The sequence below is a fragment of the Hylobates moloch genome, unplaced genomic scaffold (assembly GCF_009828535.3).
Source record: "Hylobates moloch isolate HMO894 unplaced genomic scaffold, HMol_V3 SCAFFOLD_22, whole genome shotgun sequence".
In the NCBI taxonomy this organism is placed as follows: Eukaryota; Metazoa; Chordata; class Mammalia; order Primates; family Hylobatidae; genus Hylobates; species Hylobates moloch.
This window is the reverse complement of record NW_026652297.1, coordinates 44,695,877-44,715,345: the sequence shown is the minus strand read 5'-3', so window position 1 is coordinate 44,715,345 and position 19,469 is coordinate 44,695,877. Positions and strand designations below refer to the sequence as shown.

General features: G+C 39.7%; 1 long non-coding RNA gene across 3 annotated transcripts in view; it reads right to left on the bottom strand.

Annotated features, from left to right (window-relative positions):
• The window catches only part of LOC131382291 (uncharacterized), a 64,391-nt gene that overhangs the window by 32,957 nt on the left and 11,965 nt on the right, over positions 1-19,469 (bottom strand). For all 3 annotated transcript variants that reach the window (XR_009211612.1, XR_009211611.1, XR_009211613.1), the window contains exons 2-3: positions 8,922-9,133; positions 7,386-7,478 (exon numbers count right to left, since the gene is read on the bottom strand). This is a non-coding gene — a long non-coding RNA (uncharacterized LOC131382291). The remainder of the gene's footprint in view (positions 1-7,385; positions 7,479-8,921; positions 9,134-19,469) is intronic.

The window sequence follows — 19,469 nt, the reverse complement described above, 5'->3', positions numbered from 1 at the left end:
ATATGTTCTCCTAACTTTGCTCTTATACCCTTGGCATTCCTCTCAGTTATCAATTATCTTTATTTTGGCAATAGTAAGAGAGGCAGAATTCATTTCTTTTTCAGAAATGCTGGAGAAGAGTTCATGTGAAAAATTACTGTCTGAAATTGAACACTAGATAGATGATTACCATAAATACCCAGCATCCTGTCAAACAGGGATCCACGCGTGGGCAAAGGAAAGAGGGAGCGAAAGTAACATTTCATGTTTCCCCTGCCCTAGGCACCTTTCATACACTTTTCAAATCATCACCACAGTCCCACAAGGTGGATAGGTAGTCAGACATTTGTGGAAACTGAGGCTCAGTTAATAAATGAATACGCAGGGCCTTGGTCTTTGTTTGGGTCTATCTGAATGCAAAGCCAGATGGTTTTTCACCAAACGGCTACATCACCAGTCATTGTCCTAGTCGAGGCTTCTGCCTCTCCCTCTTTTTTCCTCCCATGTCTGATTCATGGTGTGCTTTAGCCACAACACTATACTCCATATATTATCTAAAGCAATTATCACAGCAACGTGTTAAACTCTAGAAATAACTAAGCTGTAGGGCAGTTAAGTATCGCATAGGACGTTAGATAGCTAAGATGGAATGGCTATCCCAGTTCCTGTGACTCTAGGTCCCTGCTTTTTCTACAGAGCCACCACCTGTGTGTGAGACATTTGGAAGTGGGCTTTATGCGTGCAAATAATTTTCCAGCTGTGTTAGACCCAAGAGAACCAAGAAGGAAGAGCTCCATGAAAGAGAGAGAAAACATTTAAATGGGGTCAAGAAGGAAGGGAAGTCATAAATTAAATGAAGAGTCTAACAGGGTTTGGAGAGATGGATAACATACATTTTTCATACATTTTTCAAGTGCTTACTCTGTACCGTAGTAGTATACTTTCTCCATTCAAGAATTTATACCAATGGAGGAGATAGACATAGGAAAAACAAAAACAACCCAAAAACCACAACTTGGTCTCTACTCCACCCCACAGTCCACAATCTTCTTTCCCTCCCAGCCCATCTTGTCTTAGTTAATGGCAACAATACCACCTGGGCATCTTTCCCTCATCTCATTTCCCCTCTTCCTCCCACCTCACATTCCATTTCACGAATTCTGAATGATGGACCAGCTTCCCCAAATTTTTCTCCTCCACTGACTCTTCTGCTACCACCACATTCTAGCTCCACAGTTTTTCCTGTGAACTACCACAAACGTGTCTTATTTTGTTTTATTTTTATTTTATTTTATTTTATTTTTGAGACAGAGTATTGCTCTGTGGCCCAGGCTGGAGTGCAGTGGCACGATCTTGGCTCACTGCAACCTCTGCCTCCTGGGTTCAAGCAGTTCTCCTGCCTCAGCCATCCCCAGTAGCTGGGATTACAGGTGCATGCTACCAAGCCTGGCTAACTTTTGTAATTTTAGTTCTCTAAAGGGGATTTCACCATGTGGGCCAGGCTGGTCTTGAACTCCTGGCCTCAAGTGATCCACCAGCCGCAGCCTCCCAAAGTGCTGGGATTACAAGCATGAACTACAGCACCCAGCCAACAAGTGTGATGGTTTCCCTAAAATATAGATAATAACTTTTCTCCAAATAAAGTTATTCAGCTTCACGTTGAATAAAATAAAATCAGAACTTCTTATGTCAGCTTACAAAGCTCACTGTGATTTGATTCTTGCCCACATACATGGCCTGTATGGCCTGACTTACTTTCTCTCTCTCTCCACCCCCCGCACCATCCCCCGGTCCCACCACAACCCCCTTTAGTCACATTGGTCTTTCTGCCTCTTAACCTTAACATCTTTAGGATTTTTATAGTGTCCTTTACATGGAAGTATTTTTCCCCAGGGCTGCCATGGGCTTTCTTTTTCTCGTTAGTCAGACCCTCATTCTAATGGCCCCTTCCCACAGAGGCAATTATTGTATCCCCAGAAAGATAAGTTGGCATCCTAACCTCCAAAGTCTGTGAATACGACCTTATTTGGAAATAATCTTTGCAAATATAATCAAATCAAGTTAAAGGCGTACTGGGTTAGGATGGGCCCTAATGAGTTAATGGCATCCTTAAAAGAAGAGGGAAATTTTAGACACAGACACACCAGGAAGAAGGCCATGTGAAGGTGAAGGCATGTATTGGAGAGATGCATCTGTAAGCCAAGAAATTTCAGGAATTTCCAGCCACCACCAGCAACTAGCGGAAGTAAAGGAGAATTTCTCCCCAAGAGCCTTCAGAGAGAACGTGCCCTGCTGCTATCTTGATGTCTAACTTCCAGCTTCCAGAATAGAGAGAATACATTTCTATGAAAAAATAAATTTCTTGCTGGGCACGGTGGCTCACGCCTGTAATCTCAGCACTTTGGGAGACCAAGGCGGCAGATTACTTGAGGTCAGGAGTCTAAGACCAGCCTGGCCAACATGGTGAAACCTCGTCTCTACTAAAAGTACAAAAATTAGCTGGGCATGGTGGCGTGTGTCTGTAGTCCCAGCTACTTGGGAATTTGAGTCAGGAGAATCATTTTAACCCAGGACATGGAGGTCGCAGTGAGCTGAGATCGTGCCACTGCACTCCAGCCTGGGTGACAGAGTGAGACTCCATCTCAAAAAACAAACAAACAAATTTCTGTTGTTTTATGCAACCCATTTTGTGGTAACTCATATGGCAGCCCCAGGAAATTAATTTAGAATTCAATCAGAATTTTCCAGCTGTGTTAGACCTAACAGAACAGAGAGAGAACAGCTCTATAAAAAAGAGAGAAGACATACAAATTCAGCCAAGGAAGGAGAATCATAAATTAGATAAAAAGTCTAACAGGGTTTAGAGAGACGAGTAACATATATTTTAAATATTTTTCAAGTGATTTGTGGTTGGTTCATCCACAACCAACTCTTTATTGCATAATTCAGTTTTTTTTATTCATAGTATTTATCACTGTCTGAAACAGTTTTAGGTCATTACATATGTAGTAAATACATACATTTATAATGTTTATGTATGCATATTTATCATATGTATATCTGCTTATCCTTATACAATATATAAATATTTGAAAGTGTAAAGTTTATTTACCTGGTTCACCCAACACCTAGAAGATAGCCTGGATATACAAATATCTGTTCAATGAACACATGAACTTCGTGAATTTAGTAGTATAACTAAATTCATATAATCTCTGAATAAACCCTTATTATAAATTTGATTTTGTATCACATTTAAGTAATACGTAGTATGTTTGTGTGATTCTTATAGCAAAGGTTTATATTTGAAATGATAACAATAACTAGTTAATCCAAGAAGAATTGAGAAGGCCAAATAAACCAAATATATCAGGTGAAAAGATCCCATTCATTTACTTTTAGCTGTCCCCATTGCTTAAAGAATGAGATAGGATATTCCCAAACAACTGTAATTTTTCCTATGACTTGGAAAATAACTTCATTTTCAAACCCGAGTTTAGGTTCTGCTAAAATGAGTGTGGCAGTTTATGTTCTAATTTATCATGTCATCTGCTTAATTAAGTTTGAACTGATATTACTTTTGGTTTCCTAACTATACAGCCTCTCAGATGTGTTGAGTATCCTCGAGGGTGCTTGTGTAGAAAAATCAAGTTTGTTCCAGTGGGCAAAACTCAGGCTTCCAGAATCAAAACCGTCCAATATCCATCACAATGTACTACATAATCATAGATAAATAACCCTAATTTTCTGAGCATAGTATATAATTGTTTTTCATATAATTTGTTTTCTTTTTAAAAGTTATTATGTCCAAGCACAGTAGCTCATGCCTGTAATCTCAGCACTTTGGGAGGCCAAGGTGGGAGGACCACTTTGAGTCCAGGAGTTCAATACCAACCTGGGCAACATGGCAAAACCCTGTCTCTACAAAAAATACAAAAATTAGCCAGGTGTGATGGTGTGTGCCTATAGTCCCAGCTACTTGGGAGGCTAAAGAGGGAGGGTCTCCTGAGCCCAGGAGGTTGAGGCTTCAGTGAGCTGTGATTGTGCCACTGTACTCCAGCCTGGGTGACAGAGTGAGACCCTGTCTCAAAAAAAAAAAAAATACTATAAAGGTGATAGAAGTTTATAAAAACAATTTAGAAAATACAAAAAGTATAAACCAATCACAATATTACCAGCCTCAAATATGAACTGTTAACATGTTGATGTATTTTGTTTTAGTTGGTTTTGTGTGCACATATGCCTAAAAACAGAGGCATGCAAATATGGATATGCTGTTAAAAATTAGGAGCATATGTTATGCAATATATAGCTTATATCATGCTTTATTTTAGGGCTATATAAACATTGGCTTCTTTTACTCATTCTATGTGAATTTTTTCTGTGACCGTGATTTTAAGTGTCAGCCTTACATTTAATTACATGGAGACGCTATAAAATAACAAGCACTTTATTGTCAAATTAGCTATTGTTAATTTATAAAAGGTTTTTCAGTAAATTTTGGTGTCCATAAATCTTCATTTACATCTAATTAATTTCTCAAGGGAAAATTCATATAAGTAGAATTGTAGGGTCAAAGTGCATGAATACTTTTAAGGCTTTCCCATTCCTTCTAGAAGTATATTTATATCCCCGCTACACATACAGCATACAGTCATACACCTGATTTCTACCTAAATAAAAATGAAATTTTATTATTTTAACGTCCTCTAAGACATTTTGCAAATACTTTTCTTTATTGTTTATCTTATATTTTATTCTTAATTTTTAATGTAGATTTTTTTAAGTCTACAGACAAGTTTATCACTCTTTCTGATTATATTTTCTTCAATTTGTATAGTGGAAATAATATCCTAACCATAAAATGATTCTAGAAATTTCTACCAAATGACCATTACATAGCCAACACTGATCTAGGTGCTGGGGTTGTAAAAATGATGGAGCCAAAATTCCTGCCTTCATTGAGTTTGCAATCTAGTCACAGCAGATTTACAATAATCAACATAAATGGTCTACTAATTAAATAAACAAGCTGTTTCAGATAGTGATAGGTTCATGAAGAAAAAAAAATAGGACAATTGAAAATTGAGTGCCCATTCATGTGAGGGGTGCCTGTTTAAACTTAGTTTCAGATGAAGACTTCAGGAGGAGGCATTAGAAATGAAATGAAATGATAAGAAAGAGACAGTCTTAGGCATGTGTGGGGAAGCCTCATTGCAAGTCGAGATAATAATGGTGAGTGCAAAGACTTGGAAATGAGAGCAGGCTTGGTGGATTCCATGACAGAAAGAAGGCCAGTCTGACTCAAGTATGGCAGGTGATGCAGAATGCAACCTTGGGAATATAACAGGACCAGATCCCATGGTTCTTTATAAATCGTGAGGAGGAGTTTGGATTTCAAACGTTAGAACTTTTGGAAAGTTTCCAGTGAGAAGATGATATGTTCACTTTGTCTGCTTGGTGGAAAAATGGCTTGGAAGTGGGTCTAAATAGAAGCAAAAGAACAAGATAGGAGGCTATTAGTATAATCTGGCAGAGAGAATATGGTAGATATGTCTAGGGTTATAGCCACAGACTCTATTTTGTGGTTACACTAATTATAGTTAAATTTATAGTTATCTGAAAATAACCTATTTATTATAGTTAACTTTCATTCCGTCTTGAAGTAAACTATAGAGTTCTCTCTCTCTTTCTCTCTCTCTCTTCCTCTCTCTCTCTCTCTCTCTCTCCTGCTATAATGTCTCTCTTTCTGTGCCAGTGTCAGCATTTTGACCATTGTAGCTTGAAAATGTTTCAATTTACTAGTAAATCCCCCATCGTTACTTTTGTTTTCAAAATTTTCTTTGCTAATACATTTTCTTCTTTTTTTTTCAGATGATCCTTGAACATTTCCTCAAATCCCTTTTACCAATACACACACACACACACACACACACACGTCTGTGAGATTTTGAATGGTAATGCATTAAAACTATTTGTAAATGTTGTGGTTCTGAGGGGAACTGGGCTCAGCTACTTGGTTTTCTTTTTTTTTTAGGAAATAAAGATGCATGTACTTTATTTTTCGCAGCACTTTTTTTAAATTTTATTATTATTATACTTTAAGTTTTAGGGTACATGTGCACAATGTGCAGGCTTGTTCTCACTCATAGGTGGGAATTGAACAATGAGAACACATGGACACAGGAAGGGGAACATCACACATTGTGGTTTTCTATTCTAATTTTTCAAATGCTTGAAGGCAGGCGTTGTTAGGGGCTTCAGTCATCTAAAGCTTAAATTGGTTGCATATTGCAAGATAAACTCATTCACGTGGCTGAAAGATCATGCTGGCATTGGCTGGAAATGTAGGTGGAGTTTGTGCATATGGTCTTTCCTTGTGCTTTTCACACTAAGGCAAACGGATTCCGAAAAGGAATCTCCCAAGAACAAATTCTCCAAGATATCCAGACAGAGGCTGTAATGATGCTTATATGAGTTTGAGTCATCAATAATAGACAGAGGCTGTAACGATGCTTACATGAGTTTGAGTCATCAATAATAGACTATCACATCTCCCACATTCTATGAGTTTGTTAAGGTCAGCAAGGATTCAAGGGAAAGATAATGAGACCACAACTTTCGATGGAGAAGTGGCAAGGTCCTTTCCAGAAGATCACACAGGATGGGATACTGTGGCTCTCCTTGGTTACAGTCTGCCAGAATCCACCTCCTCGGTCCACAACAATTCACATCCTTCCCACCTGCAAAATACACTTAGCACTCCTCTAAGATCCCTGTAATTTTATCCCAATGCAGTGATCTTGAAATATAGGATCTCTTCAGACAAATCAAATGCAGATGTAGAAGAGGTTTATGGGTATAATTCCTCAAGAACATTTTCTTCCTGTCTGAAAACCTGTAAACATGTTAGCTGCTCCTGTGCACACACCCAACATACAAGGGTGATCAGGAAAAGAATTGTTATTGGTTAAATTGTGCCCCTTGAAATCCATATGTTGAAGCTGTAATCCCCAGTACCTCAGAATGTGAAATGATTTGGAAGTAGAGTCATTGCATATGTAAATAGGATGAGGTCATACTAGAGTAGGGTAGGCTTTTAATCCAATACACCTGCCATTCTTATAAAAAGGGGAAACTTTGACACAGACATACATAGAAGAAAGACAATCTGAAGAGGAACAGGGAGAAGATGGTCATCCATAAGCCAAGGAGAGAGGCGTGGAACAGATTCCTTCCTCACAGTCCTCAGAAGGAACCAATTCTGCCAACACCTTGATTTTGGAAGTCCAGGCTCCAGAACTGTGAAGCAAAAAATTTCTGTTGTCTAAGCCACCCAGTTGGTGGCACTTTGTTGTAACAGCCCTGGCAAACTAATACAAAAATAATTGACGCTGAGCATACACCTGTAGTCCCAGCTACTGGGGAAGTTGAGGCAGGAGGCTTTGTTGAGCCCTGGAGTTTGAGGCCAGCCTGAACAACATAGAGAGACTCTGTCTCTAAAATATAAATATAAAAATAAAAACAAAAAATAATTAAAATAGACACTCTCATTGGAAAAGAAAAGAAATAGGGGACATATAGCAGCCATTAGTCCACAGCAATTCCAAAATTTCATCAGAAATGTATCACTAACATCTTAATTAGATGCTCCTTGGATCTGTTTTTTTGTTGATCTTAGTTCTGCTCTCAGGACTCTAAGCTCTGCACTCTGAAATATCTCTTCTTTCTCATAAGAAATGGCTTATTTTAGGCCAGATGCAGTGGCTCACGCCTGTAATCCTAGCACTTTGGGAGGCCGAGGCGGGTGGATGATCTGAGGTCAGGAGTTCGAGACCAACATGGTCAACATGGTGAAACCCCATCTCTACTAAAAATCCAAAAATTAGTGGGGCGTGGTGGCTCACACCTATAATCCCAGCCACTTGAGAAACTGAGGAAGGAGAATCGCTTGAACCCGGGAGGTGGAGGTTACAGTGAGCCGAGATGGTGCCAATGAACTCCAGCCTGGGCGACAGAGCAAGACTCTGTCTCAAAAAAAAAAAGGCTTATTTTTTGCAGATGAGTAATTTTTTCTAATTGCTTCCTTCAGGAAGTTAGGAGTTCAAAGATGCTTTTTGTCTCTATCCTTTTTAATCCAAGAATCGAATGCTTCTGCTAGTATAATTATAGTAAAACATCTTATAGGTTTTCTGTAAATCTCATTAGGGCTCATTCCATTAAACAGAATCCGTTCCTCCACATTCTGGCTTAGGCTGAGAATCTGGATGCTGTAAGACAAAACCCTTATATTTCTTAGACAACTTTTGGTTTAGTTGAAAGGGTTTATGAGGCACGTACTTAAATCATTTTGAGGTTTTAATAAAGGATCTTATAGCCAAACTCTTGATTTTTTTCTTTATCCTGAGGTTATTTCTTACTTCGAGAGTCTTGTTCCATGTAGAGAAGTTAGAAATAAAAAAATAGTTTTAGTTTCAAATCCATCAAGGCCTGACTCCTGAATATTGTTTCCAACTTCTGCTTAAAAACAGACATAGTACTTTATTTTAGCTTATCTTTATCTATTGATACCTTATCATATGTAGCTAAAATAAATTAATTGGCATTTCTAGTTCATTAGTCATATTTTCTATTCTCTATGTTACCACAGACCATAGTTTTGGTAAAATTTCTGCCGTTACATAACATAAATTTCTTTGTATTCAGTGTTCAATGACAATTTTCTTACTATCCTTTAATGCTACTATCAAAGGCATTCCAGTTTTTGCCCACTACATAATCCCAAAGAGAACGCTCCATGTTTTAGTTTCACATTACGACAGTACCATAATTCCAGGCACCAACTTAGGCATTGGATGGGGCGATTTAGATATCAAATCAGGCAAGCAAAACTACTAAGAATGACATGGAATAAGAAATTTTTTATAGGAATTAGATCTTACTCATTTGCGAGAGCTGGTAAAGACATATGGGAAGACTGTCCCTTGAATTCAGTGGTGGGAATAAGCTTCCTGTAGGTCAGTAGAACCAAACTCGAAGTGACTCAGGCGAGAGTGAAGGCAAGCTGAACTTGGTGTGGGGGACGAATTGGAACTTAAAAAGATACTTGCAATCTGCGTCTCTCACCACCTCTGACCTTGACAGTGTCAGTGACCTGCAACAGAAATAAGGGTACTTTGCTGCAGACTTGCATACATACACCTGATTTGTGGTCCAAAGAAGCAAAAGTACTAGATCCAGTGGAAGCTGGAAAAGCTGGGTGAGCTGAGACCAAGCACTGCCCCACGCTAATACAGTCAGCTGATCAGAGATCCACCAAGGGACCTGGCACCCTGCATCTCTGGACTGCAATGGCAACTTCATCATTATCACCTTCCAATAAAAATGCTCAAACAAAAGGTAGTTGTGCTCTGTTTATATAGTTGAAGGCAGGAGAAGGGCATACATTGATTAAAATCTGATGTCTGTAGTCATAATTCACACAATGGACTTTTTATTATGAGACCAAACTCTAAGAGGATATGGAATCTCTTGATGTAATGGTTTCCTCAGAATTCATGGGGTAATAAGGAATTTGTATGTTATGGATTTTCAATTTTTGCTTCAGCTTCAAGAAACTCACAATTAAATTGTGACATTCAATTTTTGCAAATATCTTTAGTCAACATTTCCTAGCTTAATAACTGCTTCCCTTTCGTTATGACTTTTTACATTTCTGTTCATTATTTTAATTATTTAACATTTAATTTTGTAGGTCAGGCACGAACTTAGGCATTAGATAGGGCAATTTAGGTATCTCAAATAACTTCTGGAAGTAGGTTGAATAGAAATATAATGTGTTTTTTTATGGTAGTTTTATAGCTGTTGCCAAGGTTTTCTCTCCTTTCCTACATCTGGTTGACTCATTTCTGTTTCCCTTTGTCTTTCTTTTTTTTTTTTTTTGCTCGTATTTTTGTTTTTGCTTTGCTTTTGTCTTTTATCTTTTGTGCAAAGCTGAGCTCTTAGAATTACGAAAGAGATGTTGGATGAAATTCAAGGCTATTATATGGTTTTTCAAGAGAGCAATATCTAGGGGCTTCTTTTCATGCAGCAGAGTACTACAGACAATGTAAAGGAAGATGGCAGAAAATCCTCAAAAGAAGCATGACTCCTCTCCTGAACACTCTAAGCTAGAGTTTCACACACCAGTCTTTAGCTTCTCCTTATCTTATACATGGGTAAGTTAATCTCATTATGCACAACCAGAAAAAAAAAGAATATGATGAATTTGAGATTCTCATTGAGAATTAATCATCTGATACTTCCCGTAAATTCAGTGCCATCTCCTGAGTTCTTAGTAGCACGGTACAAGACAAGATAAATTACCAGTGACTTTAGGTAAATTATAGAGATTTACCAATCTTAGACACAAAGCTGAAACTTGTGACATTTGCAAAATGTTCACCAGGCAACATGAAACAACTCCCAATTAAGGTGGAAATCAGCAACCATGAACTCACACAGAAGGCCTTGCTTCATATGTTTTTAAAAACAACTTCCTTACCTAGAATATTTTTGTACAGGGCCAAGAAACTGAAAGCTGAGGATACATGCTCTCACACACAAACACATGCAAACACACACAGTTGTAAGCACACACCCCTGTTTTATATCACTCACAGGCTTGCAGCTTTATCTAGGTAAGAAGCAAATGGCAAAAGGGCTCAAAGATAAGTGTACTCTTTCTCTTTCTTTTTTCCTATCTCTCTCTCTCTCTTTCTCTCTTTCCTTCTTTCTTTTTTTGATGGAGTCTCGCTCTGTCACCCAAGCTGGAAGGCAGTGGCGTGATCCCGGCTCACTGCAACATCTGCCTCCTAGTTCAAGCGATTCTCCCGCCTCAGCCTCCCGAGTAGCTGGGATTACAGGCACCCACCATCACGACTGGCTAATTTTTGTATTTTAGAAGAGACAGGGTTTTGCTATGTTGGCTAGGCTGGTCTTGAACTCCTGGCCTCAAGCAAACCACCTGCCTCCGCCTCCCAAGCTGCTGGGATTACAGGTGTGAGCCACTGTGCCCGGCCCCTCCCTCCCTTCATTCCTTCCTCCCTCCCTCCCTTCTTCTTTTCCTTCCTTCCTTCCTTCCTCTCTCTCTTTCTTTCTCTTTCTTTAGTTCTTTCTTTCTTTGCTCCTTCTTTCATCTCTTCCTTCCTTTTCTTCTCTCCTTCTCTCTTCCTTTCTCTTTCTTTTTAAAAAATATTTCTTGATTGCTCTTGGTTACTGCTCCATCAGACCCTACATTCCCTGAGAAATCAGTCACTTTTTTGTCTCCCAGAATTATCTACATAGTCCACAATGAATACTAGGTAAATGTTCATTATATAAATTAGTGGTGTTGAATAGTCTTAAGTGAGCAGAGCCTTGGGTAGGTTTCTGTGTACATTATGTGTATGTAAAAAAGAGAGAGAGAGAGATAAAGAAGAGAAGGTAGAGAATGTAGCAGGCACGGTGGCTCATACCCGTAATCCTAGAACTTCTGGAGGCTGAGGTGGGGGAATTGCTTGAGGCCAGGAGTTTGAGACCAGCCTGGGCAACAAAGTGAGACCTCATCTCTACAAAAAGTAAAAAAATTAGCTGGCCATGGTGGCATGAACCTGTGGTCCCAGTTACATGCGAGGTTGAGGCAGGAGGATTGCTTGAGCCCAGGAGTTTGAGGCTGCAGTGAGCCATAACCATGCCAATGCACTCTGGCCTAAGTGACAGAGCAAGACCCTATTTCAAAAAAAAAAAAGAAAGAAAGGAATGAGAGAGAAAGAATGTAGTATGGTGCTCAGCTTCTAGTGACACCACCCACTAGAATTACTGGAAAACCTTGGCTACCAGAGTTACCTATGCGTGCTATTAGAAAGAGACTGTTTTTCTATGAAAAGCAGCTCCATGTAGATAACTGGAAAACAGAAATGATGACAAAGATTCAGACTCCAACACCCACTAAAAGAGCACAAAATTACATTCTGTCAATCTTATTATTCAGAAAAGGATTGTTGGAAAATCTCCTTTTTCTGTGGGCTCTTTTTCTATAGCTGAGAATAATGACCTCTTGAGTTTCGTAACATGGGTAGTTAGACCGTGGAGGCATGAAATCAAGAAAAATAAAGGTCTGCATCTTCTGGTTTGATTGTGAAAGGTCTAATGTAGGGGCCACCTAAATCGGAAAACTATTAATTCTTGTTATCTGTGGTAGTTATGTTCTATAAAGTCACCAGGAACACTGAATTAGTGAATACTGAATCACTGCTCTTAGGGGAAATGTAGGGTGAGGGTCCCACGAGCCTCTGCTCACAACATTTTCATCAACAAATCAATACATACCTTATTTTACATGTGTCTCTGCTTAAAGACACGTTATTTAACATATATTGTTGAATGATTAACATTGAACTCATGGCCAGCAGCACTACATACATTCTTTTTTTTTTTTTTTTTTTTGAGACGGAGTCTCACTCTGTGGCCCAGGCTGGAGTGCAGTGGCGCAATCTCGGCTCACTGCAAGCTCCGCCTCCTGGGTTCACACCATTCTCCTGCCTCAGCCTCCCAAGTAGCTGGGACTACAGGCGCCCGCCACCACGCCCGGCTAATTTTTTTGTATTTTTAGTAGAGACGGGGTTTCTCCGTGGTCTTGATCTCCTGACCTCGTGATCCTCCCGCCTTGGCCTCCCAAAGTGCTAGGATTACAAGCGTGAGCCACCGCGCCCGGCCTACATACATTCTTGAACAAAGTTGCCTGTCAACATATTTTCTCTGTAAGAGAAATGTCAGCTTTCTTGCCCTTAGGAGGACGGAATGTCACTACCCTGTGGGGGTGAGGGTAACAGAAAAACTACCAGCAAAAAGAACAAAAATGCAGAAAAGGTGGCTCTAAACAGACCGGAAAAAGGACACTTGTTAATAGAGAGTACAGAACATGAGAGCAGAATATCACTTTGTTAGACCTCAGTTTTTCCCCACTTGTGCATGTCTGCAAATGACCAAACGGCACTACAGGTATTGATTGAAGAGTTACAGATACATTCTAGCTAGTAGGGAAATTCACAAATATGAAATCTTAATAATGAGGATTAACTATATACATTAGTGGGCAAGTTGAGATTCCTGAAATTAAATGCAACTGACTGCTTTACATTTCTAACCCTAAGTATTATGCATCAACATGGGTTCAAGTGGAAGCAAAAATAAATGATTCCTACAACATGCTTCCTAGTAAATGTGTTTTTCCGTTTAATGTGTGATGGAAGAAAGGCTTAACTACTTTACATCACAATGAAAATTCTGAAGAAAATGCCTATATCATTTAAGACCTAAAGGCATATATGAAGAATATAAAATGGCGACTTGACAAGTGAAAACAGAAATGAAGTCTCTTGAGAAAAGTTAAGTCCAGTGCTATTTTTGTGATATTTGAAATGTCCCTGAGTTGGTGCAAGCCATTAGACACTATTTCTGAAAGAGAAATAATTAACGTCTAACTGGGCAGAGCTATAGGGATCTTTTTTTTTTTTTTTGATATAGGCAAAAAATCCAAAGAAATGGAACTGTCCCTAGATTAACAGATTGAAGAGTCCTAGAAAGTTTCAGTGTAGAACTTTATTTGAATGAGTTACTTATGGCTAGCCCAAGCAGTTTGTAACTCAACATTGCTGAAAATCCTCACGCCTGTAATCCCAGCACTTTGGGAGCCCAAGGTGGGTGGATCACAAGGTCAGCAGTTTGAGACCAGCCTGGCCAAGATGGTGAGACCCTGTCTCTACTAAAAATACAAAAATTAGCCAAGCCCCGTGGCAGACACCTGTAATCCCAGCTACCCGGGTGGCTGAGGCAGGAGAACTGCTTGAACCCGGGAGGCTGAGGTTGCAGTGAACCAAGATCATGCCACGGCACCCTAGCCTGGGTGACAGAGCAAGACACTATCTCAAAAAAAAAAAAAAAAAACTCCTAAACAATGCAGGAGAGAACAATGAACATAAGGCAACATAGAAACACTTCATGATCTAGATATTTTTATGCACATTTAACACTAGAAGAATTTTATTTTCTTAATGATTGTTAAAAGTATTGTGTAAACGAGTAATTATTGCCAAAATTAAAAATAGAACTCATAAAGTTGAAGTGATGCTCCATGCATGGCAGCTATTATTATTTTGAAACCAGCTGCTAACTAAGTACTACTTCATGGGGAAACAGAGGAGCTTTGTCCAGACAGGCTTCTGAGCAGGAATGGGCATTGCAGTGCACTTCTGTATCGTAGCAGAAACTGTAGCCTGCAAATTATCTATTTCCTCCCTTTCATTTCTAAAAAGGCCTAACATCATATTCTCCAAGCCTTGCTTGCAGTGAGATGTGTCCAGGTGACTGTTTTCTGGCCATTTAGATATAAGAGGAAACCACTGAGTAGGATTTCCAGAAAAGCTCTTTAAAAGGTACTCATCGCACCCTCCCTCCCCCCGCCTGAAGGCCCAGCTATTGGGGAGACTGAGGTGGGAGGATCACTTGAACCCAGGAACTCAAGGCTGCAGGGAGCCATGATCGTGCCATTGCACTCCAGCCTGGGAAACAGAGCGGGACCCTGTCTCAAATAAATAAATAAATAGGGTGAATGCAGCTGATGTACTGTTTTCTATCCCTTTTTTCCCTGCATGATGGCTCTTGAGGTCCTTTTGAGAGTGAGGATGAAGGTCATACTCTAAGGAGGGAAAGTACAAAACTAAAACAATACTCACTTCGTGACGAAATTATGAAGCCTCCATACCAGCACTTGACTACCAATCTCCCATGAGAAAAATAAACAAACCCTGTGTTGCTTAAGTCATTGAGTTTACGGTTTTTGAAACTAGCAGACAAATACAATTCCTAACCAACAGACCTAGGGATGATACCCTTGACTGGTGTTCAGGAGCATTTATTAGGTCCCTGTGTGGATTATACTCAAGATTTTCAGCTTTCCCTAGAAAAGAAGAGTGCCATGTTGTAACATAGAAAGTGAGACATACATGTGGTGGCTCACACCTGTAATCCCAGCACTTTAGGAGGCCAAGGCAGATGGATCATGAGGTCAGGAGTTCGAGACCAGCCTGACCAACATGGTGAAACACCATCTCTACCAAAAATAAAAAATTAGTTGGGCTTGGTGGTGCGCACCTGTAATCCCAGCTACTCAAGACGCTGAGGCAGGAGAATCACTTGAACCTGAGAGAGGGAGGTTGCAATGAGCTGAGATTGTGGCATTGCACTCCATCCTGGGTGACTGAGCAAGACTCTGTCTGAAAAAAAAAAAAAAGAAAGTGAGACTTACATCTGCCATTCATTTAAGGCAGATACCCTGACTTAAACTTATTCTCCTCCTCTCTGTATGTTGATGAGGACAGTGTAGAGTACATGAGACGGGGCTGACATTGCTCAGATTGGTAGGTTTTCATGGCCGTTGTTGAGTGGTGATGAATGATGGCATTGAGTCCATAGAAGTATGAATTTTAAAATATAATTTTCTCCTCTTTTGTATGCTGGGTTTAAGAATAGAAGAATTTATGTGAAAACTATGGTCCATGCATTTCTTTTAAATAGGTAAATTTCCAGGTTTTAGGTTTATATTTTATTTGAATAACCATGTCTAAAATGTCCTATGTAAACACGCATTTAAGCAATCCAGGGCATGGCCTCCAGATATAATTTAGTTCACTCATAATGAATTATGTCTGTCTTTGGAGCAGATCACCAGTTGTTCCAGGTGTTACTTTCCATTTCCTTATCATTTTACCCAGCTTCGGAAAGACTGGCCTGAGTTAAAACTTTTTGCCTTCATTTTGGTTGACAGCAGACCCCTCCCGTTTACTGAAAAGAATGTTGCAGATTTCCTGTTTAACAGATGATGGTGAAGAGGGGGCAGAGCGTGAGGCGTCAGTGATCCTACCTATGAAAAGAAGGCACATGCTTTGCTAAAAAAGGATAAAGATGAAAGATCTCTAAGTGGCTGTGTATTCATCCATTGTTTAGCGCAGGAGACGCTGACTCACTGTGCTGACGGCCAGGGGAAATCCTGTATTTCCCTCTCTGGGACTTTTGGATTCAGCTTGCTTAAGAGAGGCAAGCACTTTATTGTTCTGCTGGAGCCTTGGTGCCACCATTCCAGACATACTCGTGTCAAGTTTCAGGTGGCTTCTATAAATCATGTCATTGGAAGTTAGGGAGGTGACTTTTTCCTCTTCTGTTGTTTGGACATACAAGCGTGGTACGTGTATGCATCTTCCCACTCACCTGAACTATGGGGCCAGGTCTTCATGGGAGCATCCTCCTATGGCCACTTGTCATTTTCAAGGAAAGTGAATCCCAGCCTTTTCATCATATTAGAATAACTCCATGTAATTGCTAAGTACATATGTCACCAAATTAAGAAAATACTGTATAAGTCATCCACGATTTACAATGTCATGCACTCAACAGTGTTCTCATTCATTTACGGGGAGGAAAAAAACATTTAAAATATGGTATCTGTCTTAAATAAATGACAACAATAAGACAACCAACTTGAGAACTATATGGCCTAGAACTTGCATAATTTCTTATTCATATCAATGAAACTGAAGACCATGCAGGACTTAGACTGTAAGCCACACAGACTATAGAAGAAAGTATTGGCCGGGCGCAGTGGCTCACGCCTGTAATCCCAGCACTTTGGGAGGCCAAGGCGGGTGGATCATGAGGTCAAGAGATAGAGACCATCCTGTCTAACACAGTGAAACCTCGTCTCTACTAAAAATTAAAAAAATTAGCCAGCATGGTAGCAGGATCCTGTAGTCCCAGCTACTCGGGAGGCTGAGGCAGGAGAATGGCGTGAACCCGGGAGGTGCAGGTTGCAGTGAGCCGAGAGCCCGCCATTGTACTCCAGCCTGGGCGACAGAACGAGACAAAAATTAGCTGGGCGTGGTGGCACATGCCTGTAGTGCCAGCTACTCCGGAGGCTGAGGCAAGAGAATCGCTTGAACTCGGGAGGCAGAGGTTGCGGTGAACCAAGATCACGCCACTGCACTCCAGCCTGGCAGCAGAGTGAGACTCTGTCTCAAAAAAAAAAAAAAAGGGAAAAGTATTCACCAATAAGGGGATGAGTGACTTGGGGGGGTTAATGTTCATGTAGCCTTTAAATTAGAAAGGGGAAAAAGTCAATTCTAGCAAGAAACAGCATGTGTAAACTTTGGAATCGAGCTAAATACATGTTGGCAGAGAACAGTAAGTTAAAAATCTTGTCTTAAAAAAAGAGAATCTGTAGCATTTTAAAAGCTGTAAAAGGATTTGTAAAATATTAAGAGATTTTAAGAGAACTGGTAGCATTTTAAGAATTAAGTGAGGCAACATGATGGAAGGTGTTTGAGCTTGATCCACTGGGAAACAGAAAATCTTCAGATACACTCAGGGATTCAGTGAAAACAGTGTTTGAGAAGAAAAACTTTGGCAAGTGTTCATGACTATTGATATAATGCTTACAAAACAAAATGAATAATAAAATTAAAACTTAATGTAGGGATGTTTAAAATTACTTGAAAGAAAAAACTGTTTACTTACATTAAAGATTCCATTAATGGACAATTATGATGCTTTATCCAAATTACAGAATAAGAAAACTGGTAAGACAAAAGAAATAATTTCATTCAATCTTCTAACACTTCTAATGGAGAATTTCATCTAGGCTTTTGACTACAGTATGTGATCTATTATCTTAACTAATGAACACTGGCGTAGACAGCCTGATGCAGGTCACATGACTTTAAAACATTACATCATTGGCCAGGCTCTGTGGCTCATGCCTGTAATCCCAGCACTTTGGAAGGCAGAGGCGGGTGGATCACCTGAGGTCGGGAGTTCAAGACCAGCCTGACCAACATGGAGAAACCTTGTCTCTACTAAAAATACAAAATTAGACGGGCGTGGTGGTGCATGCCTATAATCCCAGCTACTTGGGAGGCTGAGGTAGGAGAATTCGCTTGAACCTGGGAGACAGAGGTTGTGGTGAGCCGGGATCACGCCATTGCACTCCAGCCTGGGCAATAAGAGCGAAACTCTGTCTCAAAAAAAAAAAAAAGGCCAGGCATCGTGGCACGTGCCTGTAATCCCAGCTACTCGGGAGGCTGAGGCAGGAGAATCGCTTGAACGTGGGAGGCAGAGGTTGCAGCGAGCTGAGATCACGCCACTGCACTCCAACCTGAGTGACAGAGTGAGATTCTGTCTCAAAAAAAAAAAAAAAAAAAAAAAAAAATCCATCATTCAGAATGAAGCTAGGTTTCTACTAATTGCTCTGAATTAGTGAGGGTTTTAACAGTCGGAGTAAACAAACTCTGCTGTGATGTTCAAAGTTGAAGTGAGTTGGCAAACCTGTGCAGATAGAGATGGCATTAAAAGGGCTATTGTAATAAACTGAGATTGTTGCTCATGCCCATTGCATATAATTTACTTTCCAATTCAGCTCCTCTGAACAACAATTTGAACTTGGAAATTATTTTTGTTGAAAGTCCAGTTTTTTGATAGATTTAAAATCAGTTTATCCAAGTTATTTTTCTTGCTCTCTATTTTTCCTACCCTCTTTATTTTTCTTTGTCATATTATTGCCTGTTTCTTCAGGCTCAATGAGCTCTCCTTTAGCTCATGTAAAATTGGATGGATTTAATCTTTCTTATTTGGCACCTTGGTTATTTCCCATGATGCTTCTCCCGGGTGAGATCTGACTCTCATCTGTCATTTTGGGAGGAATCTAATATTAAAGAATCTTCCAGTATTCATCTGTTGGGTCTTGTAGATGCTACTCAGGGATGTCTGTCAGAATTCTGGCATGCAAAGTGACAGCCAGTAGGTTCAACTTTGATCATTTTTATTTTCTTGCTACATGAAATAGCTTTATTGAAGGGTTTTAACTGTAAAACACAGTCATCTGAGTAATAAGCAGGTCAAATCTTTGGATATAGCATCTCTCAGTCTAGAAGGGAAATTTCATTCTTCGTTTAGGGAATGTTTGGGCTATGTGTGAGCTTTTAGTTTCCAAGTTTTCAATTTGCATGTTCTCTTTATCATTTGCATATAATGTATATATTGCAGGGTCTTGTTCTCACATCAAAGTTTTAAGATGAAAAGATTTCATAATCATTAAGTGTCTCTCGCTGACATGATTTGAATTGCCAGTGCTATAATGGGGTAGGCCTCAGTTCAGGAAAGAGGACCTGGGAAACACAGACAAGAATTACCTCTTCCTTGCTGAGAAAAAAATACAGCTTGTTTTATTTCAAACTTTTAATATATCTTATATTCCCTTGAATTCGAGAAGTAATTTTTCTGTTGTATTTCACAATGTGTTCTGATATATTTACCAACCAGGAAGCTCCACCAAACTTCAGGGTCCACAGTTATTAAGGTTTCCTTACACAGGCAGAATTGGTTGAATCACTGGCCACGTCTTGGACTCAATCTCCAGTCCCCTC